Source organism: Eufriesea mexicana, unplaced genomic scaffold (genome assembly GCF_001483705.2).
Source record: "Eufriesea mexicana isolate 0111107269 unplaced genomic scaffold, ASM148370v2 scaffold3953, whole genome shotgun sequence".
NCBI lineage: Eukaryota > Metazoa > Arthropoda > Insecta > Hymenoptera > Apidae > Eufriesea > Eufriesea mexicana.
The window spans coordinates 253,741-278,666 of NW_016911957.1; the positions used below are offsets into that span (position 1 = coordinate 253,741).

The following is a 24,926-nucleotide window of genomic DNA, read 5'->3' on the forward strand; positions in this document are numbered from 1 at the left end:
CTATTCGAGAACAACCCTTATTTAAAACGTCGGGAATGCCATACCAAAAATGTCGAAGTTGTTTGTAGGCGAGGAAAAGTTGGAAAAAGTTGGAAAAATTTGTGATATTGGAAATTCGGAAATCCCAAGACCCGAGAACTATTCTACCGAGCCAGTCTGAGCTGAGCCGCCCCTAGTTTAGAAACCCCTCAACTTTCCACGTTTCTCCGCGAAGACATCCGTCAAACTGTTGCACGCGTGATATTTTCCTCGCCTTTAACCACAGCGTCTCGTTTGTTTTCAGGAAACGAAAGCAAGAGGGCGAGGAGAAGCAGGAGGAGCAGCAGGAGGAGCAGCAGGAAGGGGTGGAAATTCGAAAAGACGACGGAGAGAACAGGTGTACCGGCGCGTCAGAGGGTGAGTCGTGCAACGTAGCGTGCATTTTAAGGCATTTCTCGAACGGAGGCTTCCTCTCCGTTCCTCTTCAACCCCTTATTCTTCCTCCTCTTACCCCATCCGTCGATGGAAGACAGTTCTAACAAACTCAAACGAAATTTCGCTTATGACATACTTTTTCGCTGAACCTACGTGTTTGCCGACGGCTTATTCCTCCCCGTCAGTCTTCTGTAAACACGTCCTCTGCGAATCCACTGACGCGGTGCTGCACCCTCTTCCGGTTGCATAACGCGTGATTTTACCCGCGAATTTTGCCCTCGTTTCACGATCCAACGATCTTCGCGTCTTCCTCGGAGATTACTAAATGGAATATCGTCGGTGTATTTTTATTTCATATACAGGGTGACGCGTGTGAATTTAATCCTGTTATTTCTAGTGGTACCGCAGATAACGGAAGGAATTTTATTTCGTGTCATCAAAGTGTCATCTCACTCTATTTCACGAGTGAAATATGGAGGTTAATGGAAGATGCATGTATACGTGATAAAATGGTTACTCAAATTTTGAAAAATCCATGAATCGCATAAGCGAAGCCCGGTATGCCAAGTCTCGAGACACGTTCTGATCCCAAATCACGTTACGAACTGAACAGATTCCGTAGACCTGTATCATTTATTGATGCTTCCCAGCTGTGAGTCCCTTCTAACGTCTGACAGGGTTATTTCGGGGTACCAGAGCGCGTTAATATCTATTTGTCAGTTCCAAATCGTGAGAAATTCAGGCAAAGCTCGATATCTCGAGTTTCGGGACGTATTCTAATTCTAGATCACATGAAAAATTAATAGACCTTGTGAGTTACGTTATTCGTGAAGTGTATTCATATATAGGCATCACGTCCACCTGCCTATCTTGAATTTCGGACAATCGATGAATCCCACGATTAAAGCTTGGTGCCTCACAAGGGACATTCTCGTCCCTAGTCTTAACATCTGAAAACATCGAAAACAATTTCTAAAAAGCATATATCCGCTTGAGATTCGCGTCACACGAGTAAAACTCGATATCCCAGGTCCCGGGATGCATTCTAATCCCAAATCGCATCGTTCAGCTGTAAACCTTCCACCAATATCCGACACACCCGTGACATCAGCGTATCAAAGAAAGTGGAAAGCAAGACACGAACCGCTGGTCGACTTGAAATTCCAGAAAATTGACGTATCTCGCAGCCAAATCCCGATACTCCCGGGGTGTACCCCCTAATCTCGAATCAGATCAGAAAATGAACAGATCCTGTACGGCTACGTTATTCATGCGCACGACGTGCAACGGAAGCGGTTCCTGAATCATTGAAATCAGCAAGGCGGAATACACGATCGCTTTACCAGCATCCGCGCGTGATCCGTGCACGTTGGACTGCAGCTGCCTGTGTACGTGCGTCGAACAGCGAGATACGGGCCGGCGGCGCTAGTGTCGTCTTTATTCCGGTGGCTCGGTCGACAGGCCGGTATCTCCGCATCTAATAATAAACGGGTCGAGCATTGTTGGAAAATGGGTCGAACGCGACGGCATCTACCGATGTATCGAACGTGAGCTTGCACACGTGGCTGTGTGGATGCGAAGAGATGCAGGCGACCGCTTGCATAATATGCTACCCCATCCACGGCCTGTCCGAAGCGTGACACGTGGCGAAGCGAATGAATGCTCTCAGGAATCGGCACAGTTTCTAACTTCGCGTTCGACTGCAAGATTGTATGGTTTCTCGTGTCCGTCTCTGTGAGCGTTAGTTGTAGTTTAATTGTAAACGTGGTTTATAGGTTTTACGGATAGGTAGACGGTAGATGAAAGATCGAGTGATGGATTGGATTTAGGTTAGGTTATGTAATCCTATGTTTCATGTATGTAGAATAATACGGGGATTTACTGTGCATTTGTTACTTAGAATTATTATTCGCGCAGAGGTACAGGTTACCTGGTATTTTTAACCCTTTGCACTCGAGAGGTGCTCTTCAGTCACTGTTTGATAAAATTTCAAGCTCGATATTAATTAATATATCAAATTTAAAATAATGTAACAGTGTGCAAGGTATCGAAATTAAATAATTTGACGTGTTAATTAGTATACGATTTCTTATTTATTACTAAGCAAATATTATCAGTTTTATAGCAGAAAATTTTTCATCTCGTGCCCTTCTTTAGCCAAAAAATCGTCCAGCGCAAAGGGTTAACATGGGACGTGGTATTTAAGTTTCCTGCAGATACGTTAATTCGATTTATTTAGGTACAGTCACTAAATTTCAATTCTCCTTCAATTCTGATAGATGTACTACTGCGTTGCATTAATAAAATTCGCGTGTTATTAAGTTCTAATTTATAAAATATCAATTTCTTCGGAGTAACTAATGCCAGGCAATCTCATAACACGTGGTACTACGTTGTTTCAATTAATAAAAATCACAATCTACTATATTTCTTCGACTTTCCCTCTACCAAGTACCTAATGGAACTCATCAGATACCGCTTCATTACTCCCATTGCTAAAAATCGCATAGTACCACGTTCCCATGCCTTCTCGTACGACCCCCGACTAATAAAAGTCAGTTGATACGATGCTCCATTCCCTCAACGACCCGAAAGCGCACAAAATCCCAGTCCTCCCATAGAAATCTAACCTATCACGCTTCCTTTGCCCATACGTAAGTGCCTATCGCGTTATCTCAGCTGTCCAGTTCGCATAACAGTCCGTTCAACCCCACGTTTTTCACCTCGGAATTCCGGAGGAACCCCGTCCCCTATTCCCGCTCACGAAATCACCGTCGAGCATGACGATCGCGCACGAGGGGTCCGGGAACCCCCGGTCCGAGGCTAACCGTTTCGCTGAAAGCCACAAATCCAGGCGTCGCGCGTGGGCGACGCGATAAATTTCGCCGCCAGGCGGCGCTGGCTGAAGATCGACCGGCCCGTCCCGATAATATAGGTGGGGTGAAGGCCACCGCAAATCCGAGTCCTCCGCGTTGAAGCTGGCGCGATAAATCCACGTTTATCTGTCCGGGTAAGGGTCGGAATCAGTCGCGGAGGACGGTGAAATAGGGCCTCCTCTCGCCTCTTTGAGCGAGTTTAATAACTTCATTCCGGTATTCCCGATTAAACGGGCGGAAACAACGGGAGCAACGGAATAACCCGGGCGGCGGCAGCGCCACGGGGAAAAAGTGTAATAAGAACGGACAATGGCGTGTAGTTCGCGGCTTATAACGGCGTGGCGCTGGGGAGAAATAAATTTTCCACGTAATTGTTTCCTCGTTCCCGCTGCTGCTCTTTTTAGGTTAGATCTATCGTTGTTGGAATCACGGCGATGCTTGCGCTAGCTTGTATCTGAGGAGAGGACGCCTCTGTCTTTTGGGTAAAGTGTAGGTAGATGTAGGTAGGAGATGCGACAGGAGATGCGCGGTGAGAGAGACAGGGAGAGGGAAAGAAGCTAGATAGGCAAATTAATAGAGAGATGGAGGAAAGAAGAACTGCAGACAGAACGAAAGAGGAAAGAGAATTTAGATAGGCAAAGGGATAAATCAATATACATAGAACAGGGAAAACTGATAGGGATAGACGGGTAAACAGACAAATAAAGGAACTATAATAATATATAAAGAAAAAGGAAGAAAGAGGGAGCTAAAGACAAGAAAAACAAAATGAAAAGAGAGAAAACAAAGAATGGAAGACGAGGAAGATAGATAAATAGAGATAAAAGAGAGAGAGAAAAAAATATTGAGAAGAAGAAAGGACAAATGATAGAACAAAGTGTATATACGATAGAAAGGGAGTGAGAAAACAAAGGACGGAAGAAATGTTGAAGAGAGACAGAAGAAGAGAGGGAGGAAAGGATAGCTCGAGGAAAACACGGAGAGGGTGTGAGTAGAAAGTAAGCGACACATCTGTTACAAACTCCCGGGTCGTTTCCTCGACTTAAATTTCGGACAAGGAACGGAGGCAAGAATTTGAAACTCTGCCCGGTCCCATGGACTCTGGCCTCGTTCGTCACTGCATAAGTTACGCGAAACACAGTTGGTCAGATACTCTCGCTGTGAGAGCCGACCACCTAACCCCCTTGCGTCCACGATGAATCTCGACGGGCAAGAAAATGGCTTTTTAGTAACTTTGGTAACTGCAACGGCGATATAATCCCCGAAGACGCAATCTGTGTCGCCTGCGGAACGGGCAACTGCGAGACACTTGCCACGTACCTCTACGTGACCATCATTCTGCCGTTAATGGAAGAGAAGGAAAGCCACGTTATTTATTTCTCATCTGTTCTGCAGGAAAAATCGCCCACCGATTCGTGATCGAAGAGGACAGGTGTGTATGTACGTGGTACGACACACAATGGGGAATTTTCACGAAAAGTTAGTGAAAATATAAGGATACCTTTTGATCTGTACAGCAAAGTTGGTATCTTTGGACTTTGGAGGTTGCCGATGAAAAATGAAGGCTAGATTTACAACTATTTTAATCTTTCTCTATCTTAAATAATAATGCATGCGTAGCTCTTAGCTTGGAATTATTTTCCAAAGAAAAATCTTTGGAAAATAATACCAATTACCAGATCTCACCACGTGGAGGTGGCTACGCATCGAGACCCGACATGCGCCCTAATGGCGCTGCCTGCTGGCGTTATCTGTATCAAAGGTATCCTAATCTAACTTGGAGCGAATTAAGTTAAAGTGAAGCTACTGACAATTTATTAAATATCGTGTCTTACAAAAGGGACGCGATTATTCGAAAGACCGACTAGCCTACGCCACGCACTCCCGTGTACAAGACAACTTCACACCTCAGCACCCTCCCGATCGGGCCTTGCCCACCCTGCCACCGCCGACCTCGCCATGGCTTACTCGATGATCTAAGGCAGCCAACGAACCAGTGAAACACCCAGAGTCAATCCGAGGGTCCTATGCGAGGCCTAACAGTCGGAATCACGCGCATGCTCCATACCCCGGCTCTATGCAAACATAACCACATAGCCACCAAGTGCTAGAGGGGCAGGCAGGCACGCTCTTGCAATGATTCCGACTGCAGGGCCCATCCCCCGGTCGTGTGCACGGATTGGCACCCAGGACGACTAAGGTCGACGGACCCTCGTGTTGCCCCAGATGCCTCACCAGCCCGAGAGCCACCAAAGATCCCGATGCATGACGAGATTGACAGTGGCAGAATTGAGTGCCGGAGACGAGCCGTGAGAATGACTTACGAGGCGTGGAGTTGTCGAATACACGGGAAGTACGTAGCGTAGGCTAGTCGGTACTTAAGAACAATCGCGATTATCGCGAGAACAATTATGTTCTATTGGGTAACGAGAGGGATAAGGAAAAATATATATGTTCGCTCCAAGTTAGGTAGCTTACCTTTAAACGAATAACGCTCACATGGGACTTAGTCTAGGTATCTATCTTATAAGTACTTAGGTCTACTTAGGTCTAAGCACACACATTCCGTATCGTCCAACGTCTTGAAAGCCTGAGAAGCTGAAAAGAAAAAGATTAGTAATAGATTAGACAAACATAATAAAATCAAATATACAAATATAAACCATAAAGATCAATTAAATGGAATAAATAAGCCAACGATGAGACATGAAGAACCCAGCGATGAGATATAAACTACCCAACGATGAGACATAAATAATCTAACGATGAAACATTCGAATATTATACGAAATATTCGAATGAAAATAAATATAAACGGAAAATAAAAGCTGGAAAGTGAAAAAATAATTAAAACCTGTAAAAAGAAAAAATAATTAATATCTGAAAACAAAAAAGAAATGATTAGTAAATTGATTAATGGGGTGGGATGAGGGTGGGGTGGCTAACCCCAACCTCACTTCGACTCCCATCCCTCGCGCACAACGAAAATTTAGATGTTACACTTCCGAAGTCGAACCGGCAAATGAGTTCTGCTGCGTCGCGTCGCTCCTTATATAGCCGCTGATCGGCCGAGCCCCCCCCACTCCGATCAGAAATTTTCGGACTTTACCGATTCCATTATTTATTATTTTTTCGCTTTATTAACCAATAATTTATTAATTTTTTCACTTTTATTATAAATATACGTTGCGAGCAATTTGTTAATAACAATATTAATTTGTTATTAACAATCAATGTAATAATTTATAAACTTTTGCAAATTATACGAATACATTTTAACACAAGTACGTCGTAAGTTCTATTAATAGCTAATAATTTATTAATTTTTTCACTTTTGTTATAAATTTATGTTGAGAACAATTTGTTATTAACAATATTAATTTGTTACTATAGACTCGTATATTTAAAATTTTTTTTGATGTAGCTTCTGAAAAATTTTCGACGACCTTTTAAATCTATATACTTATTATGTGTTTTAGTTGAATGGATAGTGCAGATATGATCGGAAAGATCAAGCAGTGTTAAATAGACTTAGGATAGGTCATACGAAGCTAACGTATTCATATCTACTTTCTAAATCAATCCATCTGCAATGAATGCAAATGTCAAATAACTACAAAGCAAACAGCCCTAAGTATGCTGAGCCTCGTCGTAGATGAAAACAGATTAAAACGGCTTTAAATGAAAATCTCGATTATCTTAACAAAATATTTAAAGAATTCTCGGCAAATAAGTGATACCTAAAGCTTGGCTAAAATTTTCTAGGTGTCTAGTAATTTTGGGGTAAAAAAAATTTTTCATACCGAAATTAGTATACTTTAATTCCAATTATCATCGCCAAATACCTATTCATCTTCACTATAGCATCACTATAGCATCATCATTAACCGCAAATTACAAATTGCCAATTCTTTTTACTTAATTCCCCTAGCAGACAGCTGCAAACTTCCCCAGAAAATTAGCGATACGACAGAGAATAGGGGATGGAGAGTTTGCAAAGTTAGATAGGAGAAATTTATTTCCTGTTTTTATACCGGGTGGTTCAATAAAAATAGCCACTCGAAATAACTCATTATCTATTATCTACATAAAACAATCTTTTAAATACTAAAAGCATTTTAATTTCATTACATCCCAATTTTTTAATTTTTTAAATGTCTCCATTTTCTTTTTTCTTATATACTATCTCGAAGAAATTTCTATTTAAGAATTTCCCCTTCGTCTTAATCTTCAAAATGAATAAATTTTCGCTTTATTACAGATCGTTGAACTTATCTCGTTGCGATAATACGTTAAGATACTATGACTAGAATATACGAATCTTAAAATAAAATTCAAGATTACCTCGATATCTGAGAAAATATGGAATTTGAGAACGTTGAAATCACCTTCCTGATGAAAAAATTGCATTTGAGGTATTTTTTATGCAGTATAGTAATAGATGACGAGTCCTGCGACGTGGTGATCGTTATTAACCCACCCTGTATATCGAGAGGACCCGGTGTATACCCGGTTGGCCACGGCTAGGACAGGACCAAGGCAATTTCATCTCAGGTAACGCAAACTGATATAGAGGAAGCTTTGTTCCCTGGTGAGCCGCGATACCGTCTGTCCTCCGGCTCCTCTTCCTTCTTCCTGCTGGGTCCCGAGACCTTCCTGCTGTCTGTTGCGACAGCCATTGCCACCCCTTCCAACCCTGGCCGGGATTAACAGCGACGCGACCGCTAATGAAACAGCCTGTGGTCAGATTAAGCCGCTCTTCGCGCGGTTAACGACACACCTTGGGCTCCTTCCCCGCCGTCTTCTTCCACCTTCTTGTTCTTCGGGTCGTTTTGGTCGTTTGTTAGTTCGTCGGTTCACTGGCTAGGTGTTGGTTGGCCTGTTACGCCATTTTGTCCCGCTTTTCGCTCGTAGTCGTCGTCGTTATGGTAAAAAGGGGTTGCGGGAAGATCGGATTAGGTGGAAGAGGGTCAGGCGCTCAGCGGATGCATGGTCCGGGCTAAATTTTGCGTCGTCCATGATGGCGTTGGTGTGTCCTCCAGGAACTTTGGTCATTCGGTGGTGTCTCAAGTCTTTCAGCCTTTAGATTAAGCCTTTGGTCCTTTGGATGCTTGATTGATAGATATTCGCTATACGTACACTTGGTTCCCACTGATACTAACCTAGTCAACGTAGTTTAATAAATATCTCATACTATATATCGTGAAATATCAATTTTTTCACTTGGGAAAGGCATACAGTGACGTTTTAAAGACAGGTGCAGTTGCTAATTGCAACCCTTTCGTGAATTCACCTGGTACCCTGCTAGAATTTAATTATTGCAAAGTACTAACTGATTACTGAATAGCCTCGAAGCTCCTGCAGCATGTGAAAGCTCCTGTGCCAGTGAAAAATGAGGATCCAGGCTGATAGAATGAACAAAGAAGATATTCGATATTTGATACGTGTATATTATAACAAAAGTAAGAGAATTTCCTCGTTCGACGTCATCAGTCTAGACAGATAGCACGAGCTGAAAGCATGAGCTACCCGTTTAAGTAAAACTCGAGTAAAGCTCAAGACTGATGACCTCCTGTTAGAGAGAAAGCCAAGAGAAAGATTAGAAAATGACGCTGTACACGAGATATTGCTGAAAATAAACCATGACAAATGCCAGGAGAAATAGCTCTTCAAACCAAACTGAGCTATTCTATCATCATTCGTTAGCCAGAATAAAAGAACAAAGTAAAATAGACAAATGGGTTACGCATGGCTTGAACGACGTCCAGGAGGATGAGGCTAGCCATCAGAGTCACTTCAAAGAGATAAACACAGTGTTTCCAAAAAATAGCATAAAAGACGAAGAAAATTAACCAATACCAAGAACCATAAAGCTGCCAACGTGTCAGACGTGCCCTTCTCATCACGCCCAGTCTGAAACAGCTAAATACCTCGAATATTGTTCTTCTCTCTTGAATTATTCTCGTGAACCTCATCGATATTCCAATCACGACAGGCTACCAGCTCAAACTGGCAGGAAAAAATCGTCAAAGAGCATGGCACCCGGAAGTCCCAGGACAATACCCAGCCTCTGAGAGTCCTTGGGTGCTTGGGTTTCACCGTTCCTCGTTACTTCCGGCTCTTTGAAGTCCGCTTAATAAATAAAGGAACACCGTGGTCCCTGTTTCTCCTGGAAAGGGTTCTCTTCCATGTTCCTCGTAACTCTTGGTCGCTCGGTCCGCCTCGTGGAAGGAGGATCGTGTGCTGGCCGTGGACCAATATGTATCACAAGGTGGCTTCTATGTCGGGATGGCGTTGTAATTCACCGCGACTCGTGTTTCATCGCAAACCTGGCCGGAGTGTTCGCCTACAAAGTGGTCAGGATACCCGCAGGGATGGATGGAACACGCGTTTCCTATTCATGCTAAGATACTAGGATAATTTTGGGTCAGAACGGAATTAAATCAGCGGGACGAAGTGGTCTGGGTTTGCAAGCTCTGTTGGCTACGTCTAACGTGATATTGACTGAAGATGTCTGAGTTTCTGTTAGTCTCCTTAAGAAGAGAATTACCGAACTAGTGGAATAATTGAAACATGCAGGTGATTTTGATAGAGCTAGCGTTGGTCGTCACTTGGGTCGAAAGCTAATTATGGATATTTAATTATCGTCATCGCTTATGTCTAACTTTGTGTCATCTATCTATATTTATGTCTTATCTTCCTCTCTTTTGTTACTTTATATTCGTGACTTTTGTGTTGAAACGAGAAAAATCCCTAGATCGTACCTCTGAAATTCTAGGTACCCCTAGATTCGATGGCCGCACGAAACCATCGTTCGATGGCACTCAGGAAGGATATTCCGCAGAGTGCACTTGCAACATTAACGAGGATATTTCTAAAGAAATGGCGGGAAGGTCTTACAAATCGGCGATGCTTGGATAGACAGGATAATTCCAGGGCGAATGGAATCGGGAGGCGGAAATGGACTGTCCGTATTCGGTAATGTTTAAAAAGAGGCAAGGCATAAAACAGCCGGGGTGAAAAAATTCAATTACACAGGGAGATCAAAGCGGGAAATAGCCAGTGTTTCATCGCGGCTGCTATCATTTCCACGTCTGTTAATTAAGAGAACGATGACGACGAGGATGGTGCACGTGGAACTCTCCGAGACGATGGAACGAAAGGTAGAAGAATGGTATTCGTTAGCTTCTCAGAGAAGTGCACTTTGTGTATCGGATGGATCGTCGTTGGCTGCATACCACGTCGGTGAAACGAAATTCTCTTTCGTTCCGTAAATAGTTCTCTGCCTTTTTATGGCCACCACCGGCTGGATAATGCACGGGAATAATGGGAATTCCATATTTGTGTCAAGAAGCGATCGATACGGGTTCCAGCCACGTTGAGAATAACAAGGGAATACTCGATACACCGCCTTTTAATATTCGCCTGTAACCGTGATTCGAAGAGGATTAGCCTGCGAGATGGTATTCCAAGCTGGATATTATTTTAGAACCGCGTGTGAGTCGCATCCGGGAGGATATCGACGGCTGATCCTCGACCTTTGCTGGATGCTCGCTGTTTTATGAGCGAATGCTAAGCATCCTTTACGATCATCGTTTCTTTCGGATTAGGATTTTATTGGTTTACTTGTGGTTCGTCGTCGTTCGGATTTGTTTGATCGGTGCCTATCCGTCGCTGCTTCCTCGCGATGAACACAATTAAATACGTGTTCTAAAAGGTATTGCAACAATGAAACGAATAGTAAGATGTGGTGTCAGTTGTCTGAACACTGAGTACTGAAAGTATAATAAAATTTATAGAATTTAACGTTCCACTGATTCTCAGCTCCGTGGTCTGTTTGCTACAGAATGGACTGTATTTGCTCACTTTTATAGGGTAATGAAAACAGTAGAAGGTTTAGATTACATCGATGCTTAACTCCTTATATTTAAAATAAATTTCTATGTTTTTCTCGCTTTTCTTTCTTTTTTCTTTTTTTTTATGGAGGTAATAGGATTGATAAATAAGGAGCTCTTAAATGTGATAGGAAATGTATAATATTAGTGAAAAGTATCATTAATTAAGAAATAGGAAGGTTCGATATAACGTTGATTCATATTTCGTTGCTTATAATAGCCTTAGGCGGATTTTCCATTTAACTCACTAGCGCCACCACGGTCCATATCTCCGACAAATGTAATGTAAATATCTTATATATCTTTATTAGTTATTTTTTGATTTTACTAATACAATATTGGGATCTCAATTGGTGAATGTAGTAAATGTAAATGTTCGAACACTTTCAAGTGTGTGTGTGGAAGCAAAAAATTGGAATTAATCGAACACACTGTTATTTATAAACTGCTACATATCTAGTTAAACTGGCCATCCTATTTCGCTCCATTTTTCCTAATTTTTATATCTAACGTACAGTCCTTTGTACCTTAATTTAATTTCAAAATAAATATGTAACATAAACACATAACACAAAATCAAATTTCAAGTAGCACTTCGAAAAAGGTTCTCCCAACTATGTACCAGTTAGGATAAACCACCGAAGGTGCTCAAAGCCACAAGGGGTGAATATTTCGAATTCATTCTATACCCAGATAATCATATCTCTCGGCGAAAGGTTGAAAAAGAAATGCGAAAAATCCAGAAGCCGAAGGCAACCTACACACCAGCAGACCCCCCAAGACCAACCTATTGTTACCTCAGCCATAATCCGTCTGATTACCAATTCCCTTTTCTCTCTTACCCAAATACCTAACCAGCCAAACCTCTTCGCAAAGCCAGGCTATAAAAAGAAAGCTTGAAAGACCAGCAGCCGAAAAATGGCGTCAATTCAAGCCAACGCAAACAATGGCAGACCTCCCGTGACTCCCTACCAGGGACACCCACGCAGGACCGTTAATCTCCACCCACCGACGTTAAACCCGCACATCCCTTCGACAAGAACATCCGAGGATCCGTCACGCACAATATACCCCGCGGAAGCAACCCTTAAAACCGCCTCCACCCCCTTCTCCTTCTCTACAAACCCCGGACAATCGTCTTACATCCACCCAATCCCACGGTCTTCGATCGTCCACAGTGGCCAACGCATAATAACCCGGAACGTCGGCTGCGACTCGGTAATTAGTGGCCATTTTCGTCGACTCGTGGTTGAAACGCTGTGACGATGAATCGCCGTGTAATTCGGAAGGCGTACACCTCGAACGTCTGCGATTCACGGCGATCACAGCTCCTCTGTCTCGCTTCGCTCGCGCGTCGCGGGAGTATTCGGTTTATAAAGTACCCAGCTTGCATTGCGCGGCCCGCCGGTGGTGGGGTAGAGGCGCAGGAGTGGGGGTAGCTGTTTATTCTGTGCGACTGCGGCAGCACCGCTTCTCTTCGAGCGACGCAGAATGGGATACTAATTCGAGCGGACGGGTTGGGAGTGGGGGTGAAGGGCGGCGTGAAAAGGGCCACGGACGCGACTTTCGCGAAATCACACGCTCGCAGGGGGTATAAAAGGGACGAGTTCCATTGGTTCTTCGCGTTGGTCCGCTTCGAGAGTATTCAGAAGCTTTTTCAGCGCCCTCCAGGGGCGGTGGGTAATTTGTTGCTCCGGGATGAGAACACGGGGTGAAAAGGGTTTTTTTTTCTGAGCTCCTCGTGCGGCAGATTTTAATACCAAAGCGGAGGCATTGATGCGTGGTTTGAACTGCAGATGACAGGTGAGGGGTGCACACGCGGGTTATATTTGGTTCTTTGTTTCTTAGGGCGAAGGATTAGGCGAGGTAGAAGGAAGCAATAGTGATGGGTACATGGTTATTTTTGTAATAACTCGTGTGAGGGGTTTGATGGGCGAAGAAGTTTTGGGAAATAATGTCGTTGATAAGCGAGGTTATATTAGATGCAAGAAATTTACGACGCGATTTGTATTAAGTTATGGTAATTTATGGTAAACTGTATAGAAAGAATAATAATATTGTGTAATATATGAGATAAATCCCAAGTGTAAGACTAGAAGGAATGTTCTATAAAAGTAGCATAAGCGTTGCTTATAAAATACCAAATATATAGCTGACATATAAGCAATGATGGCTTGGCGCGATGGGTTAAGTTGTTGTCTTTCAATATGCGGACCACGGTTCGAATCTCTCGAGGAATCCAAAATTCGTTTCTTGATTATTTACAATAATTTGTTTCAACTTCATTATAAACAATATTGCACAAAATGGAGGAGGAATTTATAAAATGGTAACATTTAAATTTGAAACAACAACAAATAAAATTCTTTCACATTGAGGCAGCACTTTCTTTCCTAATCTTGTAGATCTTTGAGTTCTGAATTCCAGTTATTAGTAAAAGGGGGTTATATCAATAGTAGAATAATAGTAAGTAAATATTAAAATAATTGTAAATTTACAATGGTTAAAATAATAGGATAAAAAAACAAAAAGGATAAAAAAAATAATAAAAATATATCCAAAAATAATATTCAAAACAAAAAGATATAACTATATCCACCGAAATCGTATTGGAAATCGCGCAAGAAAGTACAGAAAATAATATATACGCACCTCCGTATTCAGAACCGCAAATGGAACCGATTTCTCTTAAAACCGCAATCGGGAGTGACAGCGAACGAAGCCAAGAGCGTAGCACCACAACTACCCGCGCGTGCATACATTACAGACGGGGAAAAGCCCGCGATATATCGCAACGGCGGCGCCACGTTTCAGACAACTGTCCTAAAACGGACAGCTCGCGCGAACGGACTGCATATGGCGGCGTTCACGGATCAATTAATTCAGACAAGCCTGGCTGCTGGAAGTCCGTTCACCTGACTTGAGGAGCAATGGAGCGAGGAATATGTATATATATATGTTAAATATTCATGTATCTAAAACGTAATTCGTGCACGTGTAATATCTATGGAATTCGCCGAGCAAGTGCACATAGACAAGCTCACCGTTATCGCAGCAGAGAAATTACTATGGAAATAGACTCGTGCTACCGGCGATTATTACTGGCCAGACGGAAAGTTACCGACGTCTGTCGACCAGATCGACTCGCTTGATACGTCCTACGTGCACAGAGCGTTGAGACACAGTGTGTTCCAGCTGTCTAAATCAATTTGAGCGATTGTTACGTGTAAATTGGAGCTGGTCGCTTTGGTTGGAAAGGCGCGTGGTAGGTGTCGCCGTAATCGCCCAGCCAGCCGGTGAGTGGTGGCGCTGCTGATTACGTGTCACGACGTTCGTTACGTTCAAGTATATTCTTTGCAATACCAGGAATTTTAGAGAAATCGATAGTCTCGTTTCGTGGATTTCGTTTTAGCATGATCGAAACGGTCGAGATTTATTATTCGCCTGACTATAACTATTCGTTGAGCGAGTAATAATTCGGTATGTCGAATTTTTGCCAATTGTTTAGCATATCTGCATAAGCGAGGCAAATTTTTCTTTCGAGACTAGAAACTCCATACTTTCAAAATGATTTTCAAAACTAGAGATCTCAAACTTTCAAGCCTAGAGGCTTCAAACTATCAAAACTGGAGACTTCAAGCTTTCGAGATTAGAACTCCCAGAATTTCTAGAGCAGAGACTAAAGACTTTCTAGATTGGACACTCTAAACCTTCGAAACTAGAGACTCCAGGCTTTCAAGATCAGGTACTCAAGACTTTCAAGACTGGAGAGTTCAGCCTTTGAAGGCTAGAGCTCCAAACTTTCAAGACTAGAGACTCAAGACTTTCAAAACTAAAGACTCGAGACTTCCAAGACTCATCGAGACTCTCAAGAGCCGCAGCTTTCGAATCACATTCGAAACGATTCGAAATGCTTCGAATTCCGTCGCTAGTCATCCCTAGAGTCATCAAACGCTTAATCTCTAACTCAGGGAACCCAAGTCGCTCATCGATTCTGCTTCATCGACTTACGTCGTGATTCGTCATTTCAGAGTTGCATCGACTCTAGCACGTAGCGAAATTTTCGTCCAGAATTGAAGTCGTCGCTGCGGGAATACAGGGCCGTTTCGTCGAGGTAAGAAAAAGGCAGAGCTGACAGATGAGAGGTACCTGCGAGCCGGTGGCTGTGCAGGTTCCAGGGAACAGAGGGACAGTTTTAATCCAAGCACCGGGTGGGCGTCGAGATCTTGTCGTTACGTGGCACGTTCGTGTTCCACGAGTCAACCCACGTGTCCGCCATTTACCATTTACCATTTGCTCGCTTTCTTAGGAAAATTGGCGCCGGCTATAAAGACTTCGCCATCTCCTGTCGTATTCGATATAGCCATTCGCGAGCGCCGGCAGCTGCCGCGCTTCTATTTGCCCCGAGAATCAATTTTTTGAAAACGTGACACAACGATTCCCGTATCTCGCGATCCTGCCATTCCTCCTCGTCCTGATCCTCACGGGCACGATCGTCCGTTCGCCAATATTTATCCGCACACGAACGTATTGTACAAGATGTTCCCTTAAATATTTGGTGAAATTTTGGAAAACATTTGGAGAGTAATGGTGTAATTTGGAGAGTGGTTGGTCTTTTCTAGAATAGTATTATGTATAGAATATCTCGAGTATTAGGAACTGATTCTAGTTTCTTTCATTATATATCGTGGTTTAGAGTCTCTTTGAGTGAGATCATGGGAATGATTTCGTCGCAGATTATGAAAATGGGAATTTGGAAGAATGTTTAAGAGTGATCTCGAGTTCAGTTTGTTGATTATAGAGATGATAGAGGAATGATTGGGTATTTGGAATTAGTATGGAAGACAAAGATTAGAATGGTTAGATAAAGATTTGCAGATCTTGGAATGAATATATAGACTGCTTATGAGTTTGGATGATAGTGAAAGGACTGACAAGGGAACTACAAGTCCCTCGGGTCATTGATTTAGTTGAAACTTTGCAGATTTGTAGATTTAGTCACCCTGTTCAAGGAACTACTCGATAGTTGTTCAGATATTTATGATTAAAGCCTTATTATTCTTAACTAGAGATTTCTTCTGAATAGTTAACGATAGTTATCAAGTGGCATTGTAGCCTAACGACAACATCCGAAAATTGCCACCAGCGTGAGAATTTTCGGACATCGCCATTAGGTCACAATGACACATGATAAATATTCGAAATAAATCTGTAATTAAGGCAATAATAAAACTTTAATCACGAGTATCTCGAAAACTATCGAGTAGATGCCCTTATAATATATTTTCTTAAACTGGATGATTAAATCTACAAACCTGCAAAGTTTCAACTAAATCTATGACTCGAAGGACTTGCACTCTCCTCGTGAGTCTTAAGATTAGGGTATAAAGGTAGTGTATTCAGGTTTAGCAGAGCTTGGAAATGCCTAGTTTAATTTGAATGGTTATAATCAGTAGTTAATTGATAACCTAGACCTGTTAGAGATAAGAGAGATTGTATATTTGACAGTAGGATGTGAAAGAATGGCTAGCCAAGGTTTGACAGACTGTAGAAACGGGAATTTGGCACGAATATTTATAGTCAGTGGTGCATTGTAAATTTGTTCTGCTGGAGATGACACTGCAAGAAGGAAGTATTGAAATTATAGTATAAAAGAAGGAAGGTTTTGGAGATCTTGGAATGGGAATTTGGCACGAATGTTTATAGTCAATGTCAGACTGTAAGTTTCCTATGTTGGACACGAAGGAGTGCCAAGAAGAGTAGTCAGCCAACGTATACAGTCTAGAAGTGAAAAAGATTGCCATCAGTGTGCCACTTGATAAATATTCGAAACAAATCTGCAATTAAGGCAATAATAAAACTCTAATCATGAATATCTCGAAAACTATCAAGTAGTTGCCCTTATAATACATTTTCTTGAACTGGATGACTAAACCTAACCTAACTGGCAAAGTTTCAACTAAATCTACGACCTAATGGACTTGCACTCTCCTTGTTAGTAGTAAGAAACCACAATTTTCTTTTATTTCGCAAAAACAAATAAAACGGTTCCATGGAATTGGCACAAGAATGAACCAGAGCTAAAGTAATTACCTTCCAGAATTGAAGTGTAAGAATTCCTCTTTGTTTTTCCTCTTTGCTAATTCCAAGACTGCGAAAACACGCAACGCATGGCATCGAACTCGGTATAACGCGAGGAGCCTAGTAACCAGGCAGGCTGTAGGAAGGCTTCTTAAAATTAATCTAATCAGACGTGGCAGGGCGCGCCTAAGTGGATTCGTACATTAACAGCGAGGGCGTTTAGCGAACGTGGACGAGGCAGCTTCGTACCAGCCTCTAGATTTACCTAGCCCTTCTATTACTGCCGTTCATTGACTTACCGAATAATTGGTAATTAGACCGCGTGCGCGAGAGCGTCTCAACTCGTTCCCTATCTTCTTAACTCTTTCGGCTCGACTATTACGTCAAACGTTACGTCTTCCCGTCCTCAATTTACCTGACATGTCGTAACCGAAGACTCAGCGAATCTAATATGCAGAGTAGATGAGTAATAATTAAAATTAAACTTGGAGAATAATTAGGTGTACGTATATAATTACAGTGTTTCTCGTCAGGAAAATTTAATACTAATTTTGTCAAGCATAGCTCGCATACTTTGGCTGACTGTAAAGACGAAAATTTGGAAACTAGTAATTTTTAAAATTTTTCCAAAGACATTTGTTTACAATTAGTAACTGAGAATACGAAAATTTGTAAATTAGTAATTTTTTCAATTTTTCCAAAGAATGAAGCAAAAATTAATATCGATATTTTTAGTGTCAAATAATAGTGATTCTTTTTTATATAAAAAGAGCTTGGTCGAATAACGTACTGATAATTTTGTCCATAATTTTTAACCATCTTATACCCTGCTAATTTGAATTAACATGCGGTTATACTTCGTTACTACTTAATAGCTTAGGAACACTGCTTTGTACTCAAAAGCAAGAGCACTATCTACTACAGAAATCCGATATTTCTTATTAAGCAACCTGTAATAGCTAATATTCAACTACATTAAATTCAATACCTAACTAAATTATACTAATTAAATAAAACTTAACGATATTAACACTGGAACTACCAAACCCGAAGAATAACAGACTTAAAACTTTTTACTTTTTCGTTTATCACAAGCATGGAATTATTCTCAATAACCTAGTTACTAACATCTAAGTACACTATAATCAACGTTAAGTTAAAAATTAAAATCCCCTAGATAAGTCCCTATATCTTCCACAGAATCTATCAATAGGCATCTTTTACCTAATAACCCTGTTAAAATTCTTCAACGTTTACTTCCAACGAGTGTCACAGGTCTGAAGTGAAAATCTTGCCGATCCTACGTGCTACTTGGTCATACTTCGTGCTCTACGCGAAAACTAATAACGTCCACGCTTAATAATGTCCATTTCGCGCAAAGAGCTCGCGAGAGGATTCGCTGGGACCGGGCGAGTAGCGTATAAAAGGCAGATAGCGGGGCAAAGACGAGAGCTATTTTAACGTGAAAGCTCATTTACGAACCGCCGCCACCGGCAAGTGATGCTAATGGCACCGAATAAATTATCGTGCCGTTCAAGGGCACGGAGAATGCCAACACAAGGCAGGATCGACCGAGCCGCGCGGACGTGGCCGATACGCGCCGATCAATCGAGCTGGTTGCGTGCCGAGTGTAATTAATTACTTCGGATCGTGGCCGCTTGAGGGCCGCGAAAAGTCCCTCGGAACGATTAACCGAACGATAGCCGTGTACGGCTCGGGGCTCCTTGTTTCGGCTGTCTAATTGGCCCCCGCGACTAATTGACTGTGTCCGCTCGGTGACGACCGATTAAGACACCGGAAACCTCTTGCGCGATAATTTAACCACTGATGATGCCGTGAGCAGTGAGTTGTAAATCGCAGAGGTCGCTGTTGCGCGGGATAATTTGCGTAGCTTTATGGCGATGTAAATAATCGGTAATTGATAGTTGGATGAGTAGTAGATACCTTTTAGCAGCGTGATATTGTACAGTGAGTATGGGAGCTAAGAGAGAGGATCTGCCTACGATAAGTTGTGGGCTGTTAACTCTTCCAGTGATATGAAAACGTAACACGCGAACGTAATGTACCGTGTAGAATTGGAAAATAGCTCGACCAGGTGTCTATCGCAGTTACGAGCCGCGGTGGCGCTAGTGAGTTACGTGGGAAATATTAAGGCTGACTTGAGACGCTCGCGGGAAGGTTGATTATTGTTGCTGCGAGAATTTTTGTACGTAATGGGATAAGAGAAATTGGATTACTTATAATTGGGTTATTTGATTCGCAAAATTTCATTAACAAGCTTCTCAAAACAAATTTGCCCAAAATGTTGCCAGAACTATCTTCCACCCCATAATCCTGACCCCACCATCCTCTTAACCACTAACATCCCAGCTCCCTCTCTCATCGCTAAACATCCTTACCCCCAACGATTACATTCATCTCCCAAAAACGTTACAACCACCTGCAACCACCGAGAGCAACACTTACCCCTTCCACCAGCCCTAATATGCACAGCGAGCGTACGCCAGCGCCATGGGAAAAAACGGAATAAATAAGAAATTACGTCGCAGACTGCCATCTACCGTCGTCCACGGCTAAACAGCGAATTCAGGCGGCGAATATTAATTACCGAAATTGTGGCCGGCGCGTTAATCCACCACCCAGACCGACCCCCTACCGGAAGTCCGTCGTCTTAAGTTAATATCACGGCCGCCATGGCCCTCGGGGCCGCGTCGGAAATTGCGGCTGGAGTTGGCCAGAGGAGAGGAATGATTAAAGTCTCGCGATGCCATCCTCTCAAGAAGGTCTTCGAGAAGGTTACCAGCAGACGAATCAATTAGTCCGACCGACGGCTGACCGGCTAATTGCACGGTCAGAGGAGCTGGAAAAATGCCGAGAAACCGGGGCTACAGAGTCCTCGAAGGAGGGAGGATGCTGGGGGACGTGGAACGTTTTTCTGCCGGGTACAGGCGACTTGGGAATTTCAATATTGGTCCCTTCGAGACAAAGAGATTCCGTGGAAGATGGAGGACCGACACGTGTCGACTTTCGACGTTGGTGTTTGCTTTCGTGCTTTTTTTCCAGGGGTTCCGTTTCGGAGGAGTTACTCAACTGGTGTTGATAGGCTTTAGGTGATGATGCGATGGTAGGTGGATGGTTTAGGTGGAGAAATGTGTTTTGGGTTGAAATTTTAGCTTGTAGTCTTTTAATTGAGGTTTGGATGGGTAATAATGGGTTTTCAAATAAATATTCGTATTTTCTTTTTTTATTGGAAATGGTACAGTTGGAGTTGTAGCGTAAATAATATGATGGTATAGTCTGATGTGAAATTTGGAATGTTAGGTTTCGTAATGGATATTAGTATGTTTCCTTTTTCTTCTTTTTTTAGTTGACAATGTAGAATGAGACTTAAAGCTTTTGAGTAATGGAATATCACTGTTTGATTTTAAATTTGGATTCAGATTTTTGTAATTATTTTTCTAGTTTAAATTCTCCTAGTTTCCTACACTTTCTTCTCATGAGGACTAAAATACGCTGCATTAAATGAAAGAAAATTTGATCTTGGAACCTTTGACCTTTTTAATAGATCTTCGTTTAACTCACACAGAATCACGCTGTTGCAATAGCGGTAATTAATTTTCGTACACCCTGTATATACGATATTATAGGTAACAGTTGCCAGGGAGTTCGCCATCGGTCGTCGCACACGACGCGACACGCGAAAGCCGCCATTTCGAGAGACCCATAACGATCGCGAACGATCGTGTTTTCCTGCGACCCTTCGCCTTCAAAACATTCTTCGACGTTTCCAAGCCGTGGCTAAAAGTCCAATGGCCGTACGTGCCCCGAAATAATCGCGTAAGCGAGCACTGGCCAGCTCCATCCACGGAATTCCCGATTCGGTCACGCGCGGCTCGCTCGAATGCCTAACGATTGTCGTCGCTGCTGCTACACCGCACGCGAGCTGTGCATTCCCAATGCACCACCCCCTGCTACCTCCACCTCACCATGTCTAATTTTGCTAATGATCCGGGCTTTTTCGTTACCTTTGGTCTTCCAGGCTCCCCGAAGTTCCTTTGCGACATTTTCTTTTTTCTTTCCCGGCGAATAAAAGTGTGGAAGATATATCACAGTGGAATGCCAAAATTAGATCATGAGGGTATATAATTTTCTCTCCTCGTTCTCCTAATTTTTGTTCTCTTCTTTTTTCTTTTCGACGACTATGGCTTTAATAGTGAAGGAAGAATTAAGAATACAGAGGGTTGTACGTAAAAATTTGATTTTCTGTCATTTTTCTGATGATCGAGATCTACTCTATCTTGTGATCCAACAGGCACCACAGAAATAAAAAAATACCTCACATCCAACCATTTAGATTTTTAAGATTTTAAAAATTTAATTAGATTTTTTTATTTCTAAGATTTTTTATTTTTAATTTTAATATAATTATATCAATACATAATTGTTTATATGTAGATTAAAAAATATATTAATCCCTTCATGAGTACCAACGAAGAGAAAACAATATTGTGCACGCAATATAACACACGTAGTCAGAAGATTCCAAGATTATCTCGGTAGTAGTAGAAATCGCAGTTACGGGCCGTGGTGGCGCTAGTGAGTTAACGGTACAATCGTCTTAAGGCTGCGTTACCTACGCTTGCTCGCGAGAGGCTTAAACAGATATATACAAACACAAATATGAGCAATAATTCGTACATGAATCTGCAATTATATCACTGAGAAAAAATAATCTTCCCTCGACCCAATCTTTTTCCCACCATCAAAACGATACGCGGCAAAAATTTCGAACCCGAACTCTGAACTTTCATTGGCATACGCAACAGCAAAAAGCGAGGAGTATAGCGCCTGATTTCTCGCGGCGAGGCGATTAAATTATCGGCAGCCTGTTACATTAGCAGGTCGAACCGGTCCGCGGTTATAGGATATAATCGCCGTTCGCCGGTGTTTATCTATTAATTATTAATTTATCCCGGTGTCGGTTTAAAATAAAGCGGCGTTTAAAGCGGCCGACAGCGGTGTCCCGGCAATTATAAGAGGGCACGGAAATTATTCGGCCGCTCCCGGGGCCCCGCGAGTTAACGATCTGTCGCCGGTGTTCAATTTGTCCGGGGTTATTTAATACGCATTATTTCATACGCGCCACGCTGCCGCGAATTAATTTCGCGCTGTTGTTAAAACGCGAGTGGTACCAGCCTGGCGAGCACTGAATCGCGGAATAAACACTGCAACTGTGAAAATAATCGGGCATCGGGAAGTGAACATTTTCCGACCACGATCTTAGACCTTATGCGGTGGCGCTGCAGTCGTCGCTGGTCTAAACATGGCGGAGCAAATAGGAGAATGACTCGACCAATCAGATGTACATCTGTGATTTAATCGAGGGTACCAGGGTGTTTTGCAGAGACGAGGTTAATTTCGTCTATTTAACAGCGACGATTCGATTTTATGGATTAAATCATTGAGGTTAGAATCGTTCGGTTTTATATGTTAGAAGGGTCAGCTAGTTCTAATAGTGGTAAGAAAGGCTAGTAGAAGAAGATGTAAAATGATTTAATGATTTAATAAAGGAGTAAAAATGCAACGTTTGTTTATTTTTAATTAATACAAATTTATTTTATTCGATTTTACATTCGAAGAAGGGTAGCAGCTGGTTTTAATAGCTATGAAACGAGTGATAAAGAGGTTGATTGAATCAGATGTAAATTTATGATTTATTCGAAAGATGAAACTGGGTTTCTTCAAGCGGATTAATTTTAAGCATATTTTACGTCGACGATTTAATTTTATACTCAACTGGAATGTTCCTTCTGGGATTATTTAATTCGCTATATTTAGAAGGAAGGTATCAAATGAGAATTTGAACTTCAGAGAGGTAAATAAACGATAGACAGTCTAATTGTAGTCGATATAGGGTGACGATATAATTCGTCAGGAGTGCATAATACATGGCAAACTGGTTATTTACATTAATTATTGGCGATGCTGATTAAATAAATACCCGATATCGTGCATAATTAATGGCCTCTTAAATATCGATAAAACGCCGATTTTTCGTCTAACGTCGAAACGCAACGGCCGTGGCGAAAAACAGGATGCAAATTAATCGGCGACCGGATGACGAGGCATTGGAATATTCGAATGAAAATGAGGCGCTTAATTTCCGATAATGACACCGAACGAAAACGATCGTGCTGTTGCATATTGCATTCCGCATAGGCTATTTGCATCGCCACCGGCTTGTTCCACTCGCAACACTCTATTTTAGCGCGCGTTGGACCAAGGGAACGTTTAATCGATAAATGCTTATAGATTATCGTGCCCCAGTAAAGTACCCTTCTCTCCCATCGCGATAAGGGAAACCGGCGATGTGCAATCTGTCCGCGAAATCTGAAAATTCCCCGGTCTCACCTGTTCAAATATAATTGAAACTCGTGCGCGCACGCGTGGGGAATTTATCCGGGTACCATTCCATTTTGGCAACACTGGCTGGAACAGTCGTGCCGCCGAACTCGAAACGAGAACACGAATTACTCGTTACACGCATTTTTTAACGTGGAAGGAAGATCCATAAATAGGATGCAGCGTTATAAAGAAGAAAATGTTATAAATAAATCTAAGAAATATTATAAAAATTATTATTAAAATTCGCGATAAAATGATTGGAATAAAAATTTAGGAAATGTGAAATAAATTTTGAAAAGTTGAGGCTGTAAATAAGAATATGTTACAATAGTAAAGGATTGTAAGAATTTCTGTCACTGATATACGGGGTGTCCATTTTTAGCAAAGTGGAAGAACTTATATACAAGTGATTTACGAAGGTGACGTGTATTTTCTAATAATTCATTCTTCAGTATTTAGTATTTTTTGTATTTTTTAAGTATTATGAAGTGTTTTTTGTAAAAGGGAAATGTTTCTAAAAATTTTTCGTCGTGTCAAATGGGACACCCTATATAACGATAAAAGAATGTATTTTCTAACCGCATATGAGAATCATAAGTATAATTGGCATTTATACTTACAACACCCGAGTTTTTAAAAAATAATTCAGAATCGCATCGAAGTGGATGTAATTATAGGTTATGTTTGCCCGGTACGGCTAACTCGAGGATCAACTACGACCTGCAGTATATTTACTTTGCGGAAAAATGGGAAACTTGCATTATGCAAACGCGCCATTAACAATTTCGCTCAACAATGGCTGTAATCAAGGGCCAATAGATGGACGCGGATAGCCGAGAATTAACTAGTCAGAGTTGCGCGCGATAAGACCGACAACGGATTTAATCTGACCGCGAAATCTGTAGTGCCTCGTTTCGTTTTAATAGAATTTCATTGAGGAGGGGTTGGCTGGCGTGAGTACGCTGCAACTCTGTGTACCTATTAACGCAACGTGGATTTATATGCGGCTCTAATAACGCGGTAATTACGAGCAGCTCTTGTTATCGAATTCGATTAAGGGGGCATTCTTGTAATCCAGGAAATTTTTTGATACATTTTCGTTTTCGCAATTTTCACAGATTTCTTCCAATATCTTTTTTAACAAAATTACTGAAAATTCTGCAAATTATAGAATCTTAGGTAAATCGTGATTTTAAAAATAGGCTCGAATGGCTGTCGTGATTTCGGACCATCTGATTATCTTTGGAAATTTTTT

General features: G+C 41.9%; 1 protein-coding gene across 4 annotated transcripts in view; it reads left to right on the forward strand.

The window, feature by feature from the left end:
* Window positions 1–285: 285 nt before the first annotated feature.
* LOC108551408 (ankyrin repeat domain-containing protein 50) overlaps window positions 286–24,926 on the forward strand; it is an 84,104-nt gene continuing 59,463 nt past the window's right edge. For all 4 annotated transcript variants that reach the window (XM_017905557.1, XM_017905558.1, XM_017905555.1 and 1 more), the window contains exon 1: window positions 286–396. The gene's annotated coding sequence lies outside the window, so the exon portion shown is untranslated. The remainder of the gene's footprint in view (window positions 397–24,926) is intronic.